The 16,622-nt window shown below is 41.5% G+C and overlaps 1 protein-coding gene across 6 annotated transcripts in view; it reads left to right on the top strand.

Moving 5' to 3' along the window:
- The first annotated feature begins 1,930 nt into the window (after positions 1 to 1,930).
- LOC134224678 (adenylate cyclase type 2) overlaps positions 1,931 to 16,622 on the top strand; it is a 271,530-nt gene continuing 256,838 nt past the window's right edge. The window contains exons 1-2 of one of the 6 annotated variants that reach the window (XM_062704179.1): positions 1,931 to 2,176; positions 4,030 to 4,203. The gene's annotated coding sequence lies outside the window, so the exon portion shown is untranslated. Of the gene's footprint in view, positions 2,237 to 3,473; positions 4,204 to 16,622 lie in introns of those variants that run through there. The other 5 variants (XM_062704174.1, XM_062704175.1, XM_062704178.1 and 2 more) reach the window with 5 other exon arrangements.

The following is a 16,622-nucleotide window of genomic DNA, read 5'->3' as shown; positions in this document are numbered from 1 at the left end:
ATGGAATTTTCGATGACAAGGCCTTCTCGACCAAACGACTTGTTAGGGCATACGGCTTTCTAGGTCAAATGACTAGTTTGGTTGTACCGCCAAACCCTTTTCCTTATAATAACCGTATCGGACAAATGGAATTTGGCTAGATAGCTCTCGGCTTAACGTATTGTTCGGCCATGTCCGGATACAATGACTTTCAACTAAACGACCCTTCGTCTTTTGAAAATTTTCTCGTGGAATTTCCGAAGAATTACTAATAGACACATAAGGAATTTCACGTAGAAGTCCAAGGAAATTCCGTAGAAAATCCAGTTGAAATTCCGTTGGAAACAGTTTTTGTGAAACTTTTAAAAAAAATCAAGGGGAAATTCTGTTAATTTCGAAGCATGCATGCCCGGTGGCATAGGCAAACTCCTAAACAATTTCCCGTGAAAATTTCAAAGAAATTCCCCTAAAACTTTAGAGCAATTCCTGTTGAAAATTCGAAAAACTTGGAATTTTCCGGGGAAATTATAAGGATTCTCCCGTTAATGTCTTTAAATAACCTGAAAAAAAAACGAACGTAATTAAAAAATCGCCAAGCCATCGCGGACCAAAATTATGACAAACGTTACCGCCAACGATTTTCGGATCGGCGCTGAATCCAATCCAGTCAGAATCCATGAACGGACCAACGGGATATTTTATTAGATGTTATATATCCAAAATAAAGATTATTTGAGCAAAAGTTAAATTTTCAGTAACAACAAAAAAATGGCTCGATTATCCGGAGGGTTCGATTATCCGGAGTGAAATTTTTTTCAACACTCCGGATAATCGAGTCCGGCCTGTACTATGGCTTAGTGATGAAAAATCACTTAAATGAAGCCTAAAAAATACTATGGCACGTACCTTTTTCCCAATTTCATTATATTGCGAGAAAATTCCCGACGATGTTAGTAATGTTCATTAAAAACATAGAACATTGGCAGTTTGACAGATGGTTAAGAAAATGAAGCAACACGTATGATTAACGACTGATCGATTGTTGCTGTAGGTGAACGTCGTCATTGATGCTTATTGCCTTTCTCGTATACAAAGTATACGTAAAGGGGCTATATGTTCGCTCCAAAAACGAACAAAAACGAAGCAAATGTCAAATGATAACTATCTGATTTTAGGTATTCTTGATTGCGGTTCATTTATCTACTGCGTTTTCACCTTCCGAAATTGCGTGTAGCTCTGGTCTTTCAGTCAGAGCGTCATATCATTTTTCATCTTGTCAAAGTCATCATCTGCGCGGCAATCTCGCTGATTGAAAGATAATAATCGGCCATGCGTTACGCCTGGAATGAAGCATTTTTTAATGCTTAGTTATTCAGCAGCTGGATGCCAAGCTCGCTGACCAGGTAATGCAAAACTATTTGTATGCAAATTGTACAACTGCTCAAAAATATTCGTACTATAGGAATGAGTTAATTCATACATAACTCGAAATACTTGAGAAAATGGTTATCCGATTCAAATTCAAATACAAGTACAGTCACTTTGTAATTGTAACTACATAGTTACAAATTAATCAATTAAGACATATTTGCAGACTGGAAATTACTATCGCCTGTATTATTACCAATTATTTATTCATGCTACACAGCTCCATCTGCTCTATAATGCATTTAGGTATGTATACTCGACACATCATCTAGCACTAGCTGATGACTTTTGCACTGGTCACGGTTGGCTGAAACAAACTATCATGCACCTCCATAAACACACCCGCCAGTCGCTACAACCCTTTCAGTAGATGGTCCTACCGTTTATTAGCTTCCCAAGCGACGAGCAGTCGAAATCAATGTAGTTTTAGCTATACCGCGCGCTACCGTGAATCGTTAGCATGCAATCGCAAGCCACTTCCGACGGTTTCATCTGCCGACGCCGTCGTCAGTTCGCACTCGCGCGTCCAACGGCGAAGACGAATCAGCAAGCGTTCGGTCGTCGGTCGCCACCGCGCACTGACCAACACGGGGAGCAGATTTTCATCGCGTTCGAACTCTGCTGTCGACAGAGCCGTCATCGACGTCGCGCCGCGCCGGTTGTTGTGATTCGCTCCTACCGCAGAATAATTACAAAATCGCATTGTGAAACAGATCGGTCTCAATGTGAAGATTGCAGTAATCGTTGTCATCTGCGTCAACACTCGATGGTGACCTAAAAGCAATAACACTAGTTTGCAGAATGCGGTGGAAATCGTGAATATTCCTATGTATATGTTTGTTCTACGCTTCTGAAGAAAAATGTGTGCTTATTCCAGAAATGTTGATGGCTTGAAAAAGATAAATCAGAGCGGTATTGCACTACAAAATGCCGACAAATAATTGGAAGTTAGAAGTCACAGAATATCCTATAAATTGTAAAGCCTATGACAGCTAGTCACAAGGGTCACGAGAAATATCTGAGAAGTGTATTTTCATTGAGTCGAAGATCTCAACGAAATGTGGGTGATTTTCTTTGCTACTTCAAGTACTATTACAAACGGCGTTGGTACCTGAAAATTATAATTTTCGCGATTTCGGATAAATTAGTTTGCTCATATTTCACAAAGACACTCTTAATTCACTTATAATTCTCGTTCAATTACCATTAAAGCAAACGTTATACACATTGTTTTTATTGCAAAGCGCGTGTAAAACATTTTGCCAAACTTTTCTACCAATACAAAGAAATTAGAAAGGATAAAAAAAAAGTTACCTGAATTTTAATTACGAAAACATTTTTTTTATGTTGGTTGCATTTTTAAGTTGGTTAAAAAAATAGCACGGAGGTGAAGTATTTGAATCCAAAGAGAATAAAACAAAGTTCACTTTTTATCTCGAAATACAGTCACGATTATTTATGCATCACGAGAAGTATCAATCATAAACTGATACCGCATATGAGTGAATTGTCCATGACATCATCGTAGCCCAGCGGACTACGGACAGTTCTTGGTTTAGCGGGAATCCCATTTTGTTTCGTGAGTATAAAGAACTCATGATATTTCAAGAAGCATAAAGAACTCATGAAATTTGATATTTGACTGATTGCCTCAATGGTAAATAGGATCGTCATGAATATAAATTATAATAACTATGGAAATGCCCAAAGAATAGTTGCCAGTAAAGGAGATCACTATAGATACCACATAAGTCATCGAGCGTTGAAAATACCATTCATAAAAAGGATCCCAAAATGAGTTTTATCAACGTGAAAAGCTCGTAGTCGAGTGACTACTTAAGTTCTACGTTCACAAGATCAGTTCTTTTTAATTCGAATGCAAAATGAACGCGTTTGAATTCAAGTTTGATTTTTCTGCGTGTAGATCAAGTACTTATTCCGATTTAATTCAAGTTAAGCTAAGGAAATTAAACAGATCGATATTTCTTTAAATTGTAATATTTCAAATCTCTGAAAACATCTGATATAGCGCTCCTTTTTAATCCAGTCCACATTTCTTACAACAGCACCTCATTTTGCTTCAGAACCGATGTTCAGTGCATTCAAAAAATCCGTGAACTAGTGTGCTTTAGTGATTGAATTGGATCCCAATGGATTGTGCGGGCAGCTGACTTGTCGCGATAATTCAAAAGTGAAATAAATAACAACAGCACAAATCGCTTCGAGAAGCAGCCGACACGACCGGCGGCGGCGGCAGCGTTGCTTATCTTAGTGGCTTAGCGCCTTCGCCTGTGTGTTTTGAATAGCGCGTGCTTTCGTCCCGCGTTCTCAACGCCAACCGGCCCGCCAACGACGCTTCCGACCACCTTCCGACCTTCAGTGGAAGAGGGTGTGAATTGGAGATACCGTGAACTTGGGTCAGTCGGGAAGATTAGGAAGAGCACTAAAACAAAAGTTGAGCACAGGTGACAGAAAACGATGGAAACTTGCTGTGGCTAACAGGTGGGAGGCTTGTCAATCATTTCGATTTTGTGTGCGCGATTTTGTACAAACAAAGCTGCTGCTGCGGTGATGCGAACCAAGGGGCTCGAAAGTCATAAGATGAGTTATTGAACTGTTTAGGTGGTGTTAATGAGGCGGAGAACATGTGAATATGTTGCTGTTAAAACAATGACATTTGAATACACGAGCATTGCTATTTTAGGGCGTCCGAAAATAGATGTCTACGCTTAAATGTGGTTGATGTAAACAAGTTTTGCGTCGCTGTTTTGAAAATTGCTGAGCTATATTATTAAGGTAATTTGTTTTACAAATAATTGATTAGCATTTATTGTTTTCATAGATTTACTGGAAATACCAAGGTTTGAAACTGACAAAATTTTATGCCAGAACTTATAATTTTTGTAGCAGCAGAAAATACCCAGTCAAAACAAACTTGTATTACGATGTCCCATGGGATGCTAAAGTGGCGATGACGTACCGCCAACGGGGGTGTCATTGGGCCAAAATGTGGTATGCTCCAAATAAATGTTACAAAGCTCTAGAAGTTAACATGGTTATCGTGTTTTAATTAGTTTGGTAGAAGCTTGAACAATGAATTTATCACTGTGTGGGGAAAAAATAATAAATGGGGGAAATTCCTCAAAGTTATATGTTGTTTAAAATAAGGGACCGACTGTTTATCTTGATGACATTTACTTCCAAGGTGCAGCAGCAGCCGTAAAAAGTGTAGACAACAACCTTCCGTGCACCATGTTTACGGTACTCGTCAGTCGTCACTGAATTGCGATACCGGCGTTTCTATCTGTGTTGTTAAGCCTGCTACTCTATGTTCTGAGATTTTCACATTTTCCACCATGAGCTCATGGAAGAATGGTAGTTGGAAATCGATAAAATGTATGGGAAAATCAAGTATTTTGCAAATTTATGGAAAATGGTGGTGTTTTTGAAGAAAGTAGTGATAAGGAATGAAGTATGAGGTGAAAAGATTATCTCCTGCACTTAGTTTGCACTGATTAGTAGTCTAATAGTGATGAAATTTCGATTTTACTACCATTGAAAAACGCCATCTCTTGCATTAATCGTTTTGACTGGTACCTTATTGGCCCATTCTCATTACGGCTCTTACCAACTATGTATGGCAAATCAACCAAAGGCTTGGCCCAATCTCACCCCTTTTCAGCGTGCATTGCTCGTTGCTACGAAAAACCAGAACCGCTATATAAATATTCATAAAATTCGATAAAACAACAACAGATTATCGTAACATGATAACCAGGTATCCATCGATCTTAAAACTAGTTATGTAATTGATGTGCGGGGCATTACTGACACTATTTTAAAACGGGTTCATTCTATCAATAGTTTTACATTCAAATTCCAAGCATTATGGAACGAGAACAATAAGTTCTTGGAATTTGTTTTGTGATTTCCTAGACGTGAATTTTACTATAATTTCTAACCGTTTGAAGTTTTGATCAAAATTCGAAACAGTTTCTGAGATATTAGGAGTTGAAACATTTTTCGTTTTTGGCCCTATCTTACCCCCTAGGTCCAATGTCACCCGAACGACGGTACCATAACAAATGGCGAAGAATTGGACAACAGTTAAGCTATCAGTACACTGTTTGTCAAAATAACAAATAATTGTCTAGTCAGCTTGATATCCAAGTCGATTTCTAATAGGTTTGATAGGTATCCGAATAAACCTGACAAATATTTGTTATTATAATAAACGCTCGATTTAACTGTTCTATACATTGCATTTCCAAATTTACAATCGCTATGATTGGATGTTGGTTTTGGTGATGAGGAAGTGGTGTTCTTTAAATTCGAATAGCTCAGGTATTGATATTGATGGGATTATGAAGTTGTGCAAATTCAAACGCAGAATAGTTTAAATCGACGTGCTTATTTTCTACTGTGTACAATATGTAGAGCAGGGTGTCTAAGAAAAAAAAACGACGCTTGAAAAGTTCTGTTGCCAAGGCTCATATAATAGGTTATCGCATTTAAGGCATTTACGAGAAAAGAAAGTTATTATAAGAAAAACAATATTTTATTTGGGCTAATTTGCTAAAATGCGTTCCGAGAAGGAAATCTGTTCAAAAACAGAATCGGGTATATATTATTACATACATATATGCTAGGGTGGCTCAAATAAGTATGGCGAATTTTTTTTCAAATTTGATTTGAACTTAATTGATTGCGAATATCACAATGTTTCTAAGTGAATCATTTTTACAATATTTTTAGACCTGATCTTATCTACTACATTCTTCTCCTCCTCAACTCTCCAGATCCAGAAACGTAGAACAAGCTTAAAGCCATATCTTGTAGATCTATGAAACAATATAATTCACATCATTTAATTCAACAATACTGTGTTTTATTGTCCAATTGAAACTTAAAAATTCTATGCAATTACTCAATCCACGAGAGGAAATATTTGAATTTTACAATCAAACCGAAAAACCGATAAATAACCAATCCAAATCCAATTCTAAATCTATCCAAATTCAAATCAAACCTATATTGAATCCAAATCCAGTCCAAATCCAATCTAATTTCAATCCAAATCCAATCCAAATCCAATCCAAACCAAATCCAGAACATATCCAAATCCAGTCCAAATCCAATCAAAATTTGAATATTATTCAAAACAAATTTCAAATCCAATCCATATCTTATTTATTTATTATCAGACTAAGGCCGGAGTGGCCTGTGCTGCACATAAAAGTCTTCTCCATTCAGCTCGGTCCATGGCTGCACTTCGCCAACCACGCAGTCTGCGGAGGGTCCGCAAATCGTCCTCCACCTGATCTATCCACCTTGCCCGCTGTGCACCTCGCCATCTTGTTCCCGTCGGATCGTTGTCGAGAACCATTTTCACCGGATTACTGTCCGACATTCTGGCTACGTGCCCGGCCCACCGCAGTCTTCCGATTTTCGCGGTGTGAACGATGGATGGTTCTCCCAACAGCTGATGCAACTCGTGGTTCATTCGCCTCCTCCACGTACCGTCCGCCATCTGCACTCCACCATAGATGGTACGCAACACTTTCCTTTCAAAAACTCCCAGTGCGCGTTGGTCCTCCACGAGCATCGTCCAGGTCTCGTGTCCGTAGAGAACTACCGGTCTTATAAGCGTTTTGTAGATAGTCAGTTTGGTACGATGGCGAACTCTATTCGATCGGAGCGTCTTACGGAGTCCAAAGTACGTACGATTTCCAGCCACTATGCGCCTCCAAATTTCTCTGCTGGTATCGTTATCGGCGGTCACCAGTGAGCCCAAGTACACGAATTCTTCAACCACCTCGATTTCGTCACCACCGATAGAAACTCGTGGTGGGTGGCTTACATTGACCTCTCTTGAGCCTCTTCCTATCATGTACTTCGTCTTCGACGTTTTGATGACTAGTCCAATCCGTTTAGCTTCGCTTTTCAGTCTGATGTAGGCTTCCTCCATCCTCTCAAAGTTACGTGCCATGATATCAATGTCGTCGGCGAAACCAAATAACTGGACGGACTTCGTGAAAATCGTACCACTCGTGTCAATCCCTGCCCTTCGTATTACTCCCTTCCAAAGCGATGTTGAATAGCAGACACGAAAGACCATCACCTTGCCGTAACCCTCTACGCGTTTCGAAGGGACTCGAGAATGCCCCTGAAACTCGAACTACGCACATCACCCGATCCATCGTCGCCTTGATCAACCGTATCAGTTTATCCGGAAACCCGTTTTCGTGCATTTGCTGCCATAGCTTGTCCTGATCGATTGTATTATATGCGGCTTTGAAGTCGATAAATAGATGATGTGTGGGCACGTTGTATTCGCGGCATTTCTGCAATACCTGACGTATGGCGAACACCTGGTCTGTGGTAGAGCGTTCACCCATAAATCCCGCCTGGTACTGCCCCACGAACTCTCTTGCAATTGGTGTTAGTCGGCGGAATAAAATTTGGGAGAGTACCTTGTAGGCGGCGTTCAGCAATGTGATTGCGCGGTAGTTGCTACAATCCAGCTTATCGCCCTTTTTGTAGATGGGACACACGACACCTTCCATCCACTCCTGCGGCAGAACCTCATCCTCCCAAACCTTGGTAATCACCCAGTGCAGCGCTCTAACCAGTACCTCACCACCGTGTTTAAACAGCTCTCCTGGTAGTTGGTCAACTCCAGGGGCTTTGTTGTTTTTCAGCCGGCCGATCTCCTCCTGGATTTCCTGGAGATTCGGAGCTGGAAGTCGCATGTCCTGCGCGCGTGCTCCTAGGTTCATTACCATACCGCCACCGTTGTCTGCCATATCGCCAATCCGCCAATTGAATAAGTTCGAATACAAATGTTTGATCATTGTGTTTGTAAGCCCAATGTACATATTCTGTACTAGTATTGGTGTCAGCGTTAGCGGTATATATACGCTATTGGATGTGTGTGGTGTTGACATTCTGTCACTTGTTGTTTGTTTATTACGCGCGTTGAAAATGGATTGGGGCATCATAAATAGCAGTTTTTGAAGGTCTAAATCATTGCGGCGTACTACAAAACTGAGGTTTTGAGGACGATTAATGCCTCCAGTGGCCGGGTGCTAAGACGGATATGAGCCCAACGTGTTTCAATAGGACGATAACCCTTTATATACGAAAATTGCGATTTTAGCCTAATATGGGGACAATTCATCGACTTTTTGGACAAAACATTGCGACCTCCCAGCTTCCCGGATTTGAACCCTTTTAACTTTTTTGTTTGGTCTTTTATTATGTTAAAGCTGTACGAATACAAGGTCAGTAACTTGGACCAGTTCAAGACGTAATTCTCAAAATCTAGAACGAAATGCCCATGCAGATCGTGCGTGCCGCTTGCGATGGGTTTTAGAAACGTTTGAAGCTCGTGAAGAAGTACAAAATAGAGGTCATTCCAAAAAAAATTTACGAACGTTCCGTATAAACAATACTTCCAATGGAATGCAACCGGGAAAAGAAATAATTTAATTTCAATTTTTAAACATTTTTTGTATTCGAACTTATTGAACACCCTGTAATCTAAACTCAATCCAAATCTAAATCCAATCCAAATTAGGTGAAGAACTGATCCAAATATCAAAATTCACATAAATAAAGAAAAAAAAACAATCCAAATCTAATCTAAATCGAACCAAAATCCAAAAAAATTTCGGCACATTTTTTTTAACTGTACCGGCACAAGCTAGTTTTTAGCTGAAGCTCAATTCCAACAAAATAAGCTCTTTTTCTAGCCTACAATGTTTGTTGGGTAGCAATCTTTGGTTTTTCTACTTGTTGTGCCCATCATTTTGTCTTCCGCACTACTCCACTGCCCTTCCGTCAGGTGGCCTACAGGAGACGCTAGCATATTTCTATTTTGCTTTTCTCTATGTTTACCTAAAATTTACCTGATTTTTTTACTATTTCACTTTAAGGCTCAAGGAAAGTTCGGCGATAAAAAGAACTTTCTGAATGATTTACCACCGATGGTGTGTTGTCTGTCTCTTTCTGTCCTTCGAAAATTTGTGATTGTGGTAGTGCAACACACTCATTCAAAAAATACGGATTTTCAATGTAGTTGTTTGATGTCAATCTTTGTCCCCTCTTAAACTTATATTCCGGGAGCACACACACAATCTAGAGAAAAAAAATGGTTTTAAAACTACTTGCTGCGTCATTGTAGCGATTGAGACAGTCTGAATCAGTTTTTATAGAAATCCGCTCAAATTTTCGGAGAACAGAATCGAATGCTCGTGGTGGAGAAAATCGGTTGTTTGAATCACCCTAATGCTTTCTTCGACCGATTCAGAGGCAGCCTACACTCAGAAATAAATTTATACTAAATTGCTTAAAAATCATTCTAAATGGCTATTCGCCTGGTTGACCCCAAACTCGTATTCGATCCAACTATACCGAGATAGTATAACTTTGAAAAAATCGTTCTCTAGTATAAGTTAGCTTTATTACTTTTTTTTGGATTTATTTTGGATTTGATGGATGGTTTCTAGGTTATATTCATTTGTTTATATTTTTTCTGATGATCGGAAAAATAAAAGTAAATGAGAGTACAGTTTTTATAATTTTTATTGAAAACCACTCAATATTGAAACGATTATGAAACGCGATTGCTTCGGATAGCACATAGAGATACGGAACCGGGGCCTATTTGACTCACTTAACTGGAAATTTCTGGAAGCTTGAATTTCTTCCACCGAGGATGTTGGAGCATAGCGATCTGGGAAAACCGGGATCTGACACTGATGACGGTTGACTTCGTATTCGAGATTACCCTTCCATTAGACATATACCTGCAGAGCAAGGAACTGAATTTAACGGTTGCCGTGAAATCAGCAATGACAGTCAGGAAGTCTCTACTTGATATTGGAGAAGATGCGGGAAAGCATTTCCACGAGATCTATGAAAAGACAGTAATGTTGTGTGCAGAACTCGAGGTTCCTATATCAGAAACTATGATTTTATTACATGCATTGAAAATGCTATGAAAAGTAAAATTAGTTAATGTTTTACAATTTTTTAGAAAATAAACACGAGAGTGTCCATTATAGGAATATTTTGAGGGGTCCATAATAGGGAAGAAGAACGTCCCGAAACGAAACATGAAGATCAAATGCAGTGTCGACTATAGGGAAGCAATTTCCCAGGGGGTCTACTATAGGGCAAATTTAGTCCAACTTTACAATGTTAATTTCAAAGAATAACGTCGAGTATTTGAGTGTTTTATGTATGTATCGTGAAGAGGAAATACAGAGCTTGATATTAGATATCACGCCAAATTAATATTTTGAAAATTTCCACTCCTTATGCCAGGAAGAGCTAAATTTCGCTACTAGGGGGTCCACTATTGGGCATTTTACCCTATATCGAATCAGAATCACTGGAGAACTATTTTTTGAATTTTCTGTTCAAGCCATTTCTGGAAAACACCGCTGTTTCGTTACAACAAAAATTTGTGCAGCGTGAGAAAATTTTGACTCCTTTTCAAGTGCTATTGATGCAATATGCAGAAAGGTTGAATGTTTTGGAATCTGTGACTAAGCTGGCCGTGTTTTATGATATTGAACATCCTGATGGAATCCTTGGCGAAGTAATTCTTTGGCAGCAGTTAGTGACTACCCATAAACCCCAAAATGCCATTGAAGGAATGCATTGTTGCAAAAAGGAGCTTATACCAACAATTTACAGTTTGTTGCCACATGGCCACAACCCCAGTTACAACCTCTACCCCTGAGAGGTCGTTTTCAACTCTCAAGCATCTTAAATCATATCTAATCTATTTAATTAAAATCTATTTACGCAACACTATAGGAGAGGAGCGTCTCAACGGTTTGGCAATGATGTTCATCCATGAAAACATCGATGTCAACACCGATTGAATTACTCAATTAATAAGTTTATATCGACTCGAACCCTCAATAAATAAATAAAATGTGAACATGATTTCTAGACCAACATTTGAAAAGGGCGTAACAGCCAAAATTTATTCCTTTTGATTCTTCGTCTACATATATACGTGGACAAAGAATCAGAAGGAATAAAATTTGGCTGTTACGTCCTTTTCAAATGTTGGTCTAGATTTCCTCTGTTTTTCTGCATTCTAAAACAAAACTCACTAAAATGCACATTTTCCGAATTCTGGCCTAACTAGATGAGATCCAATGTTTTCTACCTCTTGAAAGTCTTACGCCGCCATCATCGAGCGCAAAATACTGGATTGCGTCAAATTTTACGTTACGATAAGCATTCGACCTCGACTGTAAGATCGCCTCCAGTGCCTATTACTTGACGCCGAGTCAAGTACGAGACACTGAAGGCAGATACTTTGCCATTGAATTTTCATAATACAAGAATTCGCACGGTGTAAAAACACAGATAAAATATGTTTTGATTTTAAATGTATTTTCATGCACATATTTGGAGCATGCAAATAAACGAAACAATCAATCGATCTTGCAGGTTTTTTTAAATCGAAATAAATTTAAACTGTGCTTGCTTGTAAAATTCAGTCAATGAATTTTCAAAACTATTTGCTGTGAAGAATCACAGTCTGAAAATACATTATATTGAAACAAAATCAAAATACCAACAGGTATGGCAGGTAAAGTATGCAAGCAAATTATTCTGATGGAAGAAAACTCACATGAGAGACATTGGTTTCTGGTTGAAAACGTCAACTTCATTATTATATAGAGTGTTCTTTTTCTATCCACTTGGCGACACTTACATAGCTACCGGTTGTTAAAGAGAAGGGTCGTTGTTAGGCCGAAAGTCATTTGGCTTAATGTTATTTGACCGAATACCACTAGGTCGAGCAACACGTTAGGCCGAAAGTCATCTAGCCGAATTCCATTTGACCGATTTGAAACTAAACGGTTATTAGGCCAGAAACGGTTTAGAGGAAAATGCCATTTGGTCGAAAGCGTCATTCGGTCTGGTCATGTGGCTAAAAAAGTCTTTTGGTCTAACAAACCATTTGGCTAAAAATGCCGAATGGTCGAAATGTCGTTTCACTAAACAGGTCATATGGCTGAAAATGTCATTTGCATCAGACGATAATAATCGTTGGGTCGTTTATGATGCCCTTTTTCGGTTTTGACCAATTCGGTTAAACGACTTTTTCTGCCAAAGGTCCTGTTTGGCTAAACGACCAAATAAAATTTTTGACCAGATGTGTTTCAGGGGCAGCAGGGACTATGTCCAAGGGCTTGACGATCCCTCCCCAGGCCATCTGCGAGTTGCGGCGCCTGCCTAGGATGTGGTGGGGTTTGACAGTGGGCCCTGTTAAACCTCTATAAAAAGCTGCATGAATCCGCAAGTAGGCTCCGCCAAAGCGACCGTGTGCCGCTCAAAGGCACAAGTCCAAACCCTGGTGTTAGGTAGGACGCTAAACATACCTGGCCAGACGGCCCTCCGACGAGGAGGTTTACGCAGGTCCAATAAGCCGCCTTTAAAACAACCATTACGGACAATACGACTCGATACAATCGGCAACGACCCAGGCGACGAATAATGGATCACAATTGGAAGCTTGGAACATGGAACTGCAAGTCGCTAGGCTTCGCAGGTTGCGGCAGGATAATCTACGATGAATTACATCACCGTAGCTTCGACGTCGTAGCGCTACAGGAAATTTGCTGGACAGGACAGAAAGTGTGGAAAAACGGGCATCGAGCGGCTACCTTCTACCAAAGCTGTGGCACCACCAACGACCTGGGAACCGGCTTCATAGTGATGGGCGAGATGCGCCAACGCGTTATTGGGTGGCAGCCAATCAACGCAAGTGGGTGCAAGCTGAGGATAAAAGGCCGTTTCTTCAACTATAGCATCATCAACGTGCACTGCCCACACGAAGGGAGATCCGACGACGAGAAAGAAGCGTTCTATGCGCAGCTGGAGCAGACATACGATGGATGCCCACTGCGGGACGTCAAAATCGTCATCGGTGACATGAACGCTCAGGTAGGAAGGGAGGAAATGTATAGACCGGTCATCGGACCGAATAGTCTGCATACCGTATCGAACGACAACGGCCAACGATGCATAAACTTTGCAGCCTCCCGTGGAATGGTAGTCCGAAGCACTTTCTTCCCCCGTAAGAATATCCACAAGACCACATGGAAATCACCTAATCAAGTAACGGAAAACCAAATCGACCACGTTCTAATCGACGGTAAATTCTTCTCCGACATCACGAACGTACGCACTTACCGCAGTGCGAATATTGAATCCGACCACTACCTCGTCGCAGTATGTCTGCGCTCAAAACTCTCGACGGTGATCAACACGCGTCGGAGTCGTCCGCCGCGGCTTAACATTGGGCGGCTACAAGACGGTAGACTAGCCCAAGACTACGCGCAGCAGCTGGAAGTGGCACTCCCAACGGAAGAGCAGCTAGGCGCAGCATCTCTTGAAGATGGCTGGAGAGATATTCGATCCGCCATTGGAAGCACCGCAACCGCTGCACTAGGCACGGTGGCTCCGGATCAGAGAAACGACTGGTATGACGGCGAATGTGAGCAGTTAGTTGAGGAGAAGAATGCAGCATGGGCGAGATTGCTGCAACACCGCACGAGGGCGAACGAGGCACGATACAAACGGGCGCGGAACAGACAAAACTCGATTTTCCGGAGGAAAAAGCGCCAGCAGGAAGATCGAGACCGTGAAGAGACGGATGAACTGTACCGCGCTAATAACGCACGAAAGTTCTATGAGAAGTTGAACCGTTCACGTAAGGGCCACGTGCCACAGCCCGATATGTGTAAGGACATAAACGGGAACCTTCTTACGAACGAGCGTGAGGTGATCCAAAGGTGGCGGCAGCACTACGAAGAGCACCTGAATGGCGATATGGCAGACAACGGTGGCGGTATGGTAATGAACCTAGGAGCACGCGCGCAGGACATGCGACTTCCGGCTCCGAATCTCCAGGAAATCCAGGAGGAGATCGGCCGGCTGAAAAACAACAAAGCCCCTGGAGCTGACAAACTACCAGGAGAGCTGTTTAAACACGGTGGTGAAGCACTGGCTAATGCGCTGCACTGGGTGATTACCAAGGTTTGGGAGGATGAGGTTCTGCCGCAGGAGTGGATGGAAGGTGTCGTGTGTCCCATCTACAAAAAGGGCGATAAGCTGGATTGTAGCAACTACCGCGCAATCACATTGCTGAACGCCGCCTACAAGGTACTCTCCCAAATTTTATGCCGTCGACTAACACCAATTGCAAGAGAGTTCGTGGGCAGTACCAGGCGGGATTTATGGGTGAACGCTCTACCACAGACCAGGTGTTCGCCATACGTCAGGTATTGCAGAAATGCCGCGAATACAACGTGCCCACACATCATCTATTTATCGACTTCAAAGCCGCATATGATACAATCGATCGGGACCAGCTATGGCAGCTAATGCACGAAAACGGATTTCCGGATAAACTGATACGGTTGATCAAGGCGACGATGGATCGGGTGATGTGCGTAGTTCGAGTTTCAGGGGCATTCTCGAGTCTCTTCGAAACCCGTAGAGGGTTACGGCAAGGTGATGGTCTTTCGTGTCTGCTATTCAACATCGCTTTGGAGGAGTAATACGAAGGGCAGGGATTGACACGAGTGGTACGATTTTCACGAAGTCCGTCCAGTTATTTGGTTTCGCCGACGACATTGATATCATGGCACGTAACTTTGAGAGGATGGAGGAAGCCTACATCAGACTGAAAAGCGAAGCTAAATGGATTGGACTAGTCATCAACACGTCGAAGACGAAGTACATGATAGGAAGAGGCTCAAGAGAGGTCAATGTGAGCCACCCACCACGAGTTTCTATCGGTGGTGACGAAATCGAGGTGGTTGAAGAATTCGTGTACTTGGGCTCACTGGTGACCGCCGATAACGATACCAGCAGAGAAATTCGGAGACGCATAGTGGCTGGAAATCGTACGTACTTTGGACTCCGCAAGACGCTCCGATCGAATAGAGTTCGCCGCCGTACCAAACTGACTATCTACAAAACGCTTATAAGACCGGTAGTTCTCTACGGACACGAAACCTGGACGATGCTCGTGGAGGACCAACGCGCACTGGGAGTTTTCGAAAGGAAAGTGTTGCGTACCATCTATGGTGGGGTGCAGATGGCGGACGGTACGTGGAGGAGGCGAATGAACCACGAATTGCATCAGCTGTTGGGAGAACCATCCATCATTCACACCGCGAAAATCGGAAGACTGCGGTGGGCCGGGCACGTAGCCAGAATGTCGGACAGTAATCCGGTGAAAATGGTTCTCGACAACGATCCGACGGGAACAAGAAGGCGAGGTGCACAGCGGGCAAGGTGGATCGATCAGGTGGAGGACGACTTGCGGACCCTCCGCAGACTGCGTGGTTGGCGAAGTGCAGCCTTGAACCGAGCTGAATGGAGAAGTCTTTTATGTGCAGCACAGGCCACTCCGGCCTTAGTCTGATGATAAATAAATGTGTTTCAGCCTAATTGGTTTATTCGGCCAAACGGCATATTCGGCAAAATTATATACATATTTGACCAAAGAACATTCGGCCTAGTAGCCTACGGTTAAACGGCTTTCGGTGGAATAACCTTAGACCAAACGGCCCTTTGGTCCCAAACAGTGGCGTTTTAACATCCTTAAACTCAAGTTTTCAATATTTTTCGTACGGCAGATCAAGATTGCAACTGAAGTCATGGTACTACGGAAAGAATTACCTGAATGAAATTAAAATGGTCATTTCAAAGCCGTATATATACATTTTTTAATGTTTTGAGCCTCGCAAATTCTGGTGTATCCGTTTCATCAACGATGGCTATGATTTAATTAAAAATATTCTTTGGCCTAAAAATAGCTCTCATCAAGTCTATGTCAGAAGTTCCTTGTGCAGTCAAAAATCGCCTCAATTTTCCTTTAGCACCTGGAAATCATTCCTTGTTTACCTGATACTAATTCTCGTTCTTCGAATGTAATTTGGCGAATCTTCGGATACGTAGCATGACATAAAGTCAATATACCAATGAATTTATCCCAGAGCCTTTTATTTGCTCGTATTTCGCTAAGCCAAGCTTTGTGTAAAACCTAAACAAATCTTCAACAATTTCAAGTTTAATTGAATTATTTGTTTAAGAAACTGCAAGTACACCCAACCAGCGACTGTTGGATTTTTTAACAATTCTGTATAAGAACCTACCAAAACCTGTAT

This window comes from Armigeres subalbatus, chromosome 3, assembly GCF_024139115.2.
Source record: "Armigeres subalbatus isolate Guangzhou_Male chromosome 3, GZ_Asu_2, whole genome shotgun sequence".
NCBI lineage: Eukaryota > Metazoa > Arthropoda > Insecta > Diptera > Culicidae > Armigeres > Armigeres subalbatus.
This window is presented reverse-complemented; position numbering and strand designations above follow the sequence as displayed.